The 1,075-nt window shown below is 39.3% G+C and overlaps 1 long non-coding RNA gene across 1 annotated transcript; it reads left to right on the top strand.

Annotated features, from left to right (window-relative positions):
- On the top strand, positions 1–1,049 carry LOC113473152. Its single transcript, XR_003395211.1, has 2 exons — positions 1–76; positions 1,010–1,049. It is a non-coding gene; the product is annotated as an uncharacterized LOC113473152 (long non-coding RNA).
- The last annotated feature ends 26 nt before the right edge of the window (positions 1,050–1,075 follow it).

Here is a 1,075-nt window from a genome sequence, read left to right as displayed (position 1 = left end):
TACATCGTGTGGTACGGAACTCAATTCCGATGCCAGGGAAGTCAAAAGTCGTCCTGGCTATACTGCCAATGATATGGTAAGTCAGGAGTGAATGAAAACTAGATGAGTGTAACTGATTTGTTTGATAGAAGTTTAACTTCTTCTTCGCCTTTTCCCGTGTTCAGACGGGGTCGGCGTTATTCATCAGCTTATTAGTCCACAGCAGCCACATAATAGAACAGTTGCGCTTACTTGGGTGAGGGTTCCTAAGTCGAGCAGAAAAAATGAGGTACTAGGGAATTTTTCTGTTATGACTTCTAGATCCGGAGATAAATCGATTAAAAAAATACCGGTAAATCTTAAAATTTGACGTCACGGCATACGCTCTCGTACGGGATGACGTCATAGTACATGACTCCTCCCGGTTCGTTTTTGTAAAAACTTATTATCTGTGCGCAAGTGCGCATGTGTTTTTGCGGGCTTCTTAAACTTTGACTTCACGACTCTTTGAACTTTTTCATTAGAACTCCCGAGATAAATCGATTAAAAAAATACCGGTAAATCTTAAAATTTGACGTCACGGCATACGCTCTCGTACGGGATGACGTCATAGTAGATGACTCCTCCCGGTTCGTTTTTGTAAAAACTTATTATCTGTGCGCATGTGTTTCTGCGGGCTTCTTAAACTTTAACTTCACGTGAACTTTTTCATTAGAACGGCAATTAAAAATTGAATTTTCGACCTTTTAAAGTTACTTTTTCGGAGTTTTGACCTCATATTTGGACTTTTTCATTAGAACGGCAATTAAAAATTGAATTTTCGACCTTTTAAAGTTACTTTTTCGGAGTTTTGACCTCGGATTTGTATTTTTCCCAACTTTTTACATAGGAATCGACCATTTATTTATATTTTTTACCCATTCGACCTTTTAAATTTACTTTTTTGGAGTTTTGACACTTGTCCTCTTTCTTAGGATCTTCGAAAAATTTCCCTCAGCTTCAACAATTCCATTCTCGCTTCCATTTTCAGAACGAGCTGTACTGCCTGCGGTGTCATGACAAGATGGGCATTCCGATATGCGGTGCATGCCGGCGG

The sequence above is a fragment of the Diaphorina citri genome, unplaced genomic scaffold (assembly GCF_000475195.1).
Source record: "Diaphorina citri unplaced genomic scaffold, Diaci psyllid genome assembly version 1.1 scaffold16747, whole genome shotgun sequence".
Taxonomy (NCBI): Eukaryota; Metazoa; Arthropoda; class Insecta; order Hemiptera; family Psyllidae; genus Diaphorina; species Diaphorina citri.
Note: the sequence above shows the minus strand (reverse complement) of the source record. Positions and strands in the feature narration are given on the sequence as shown.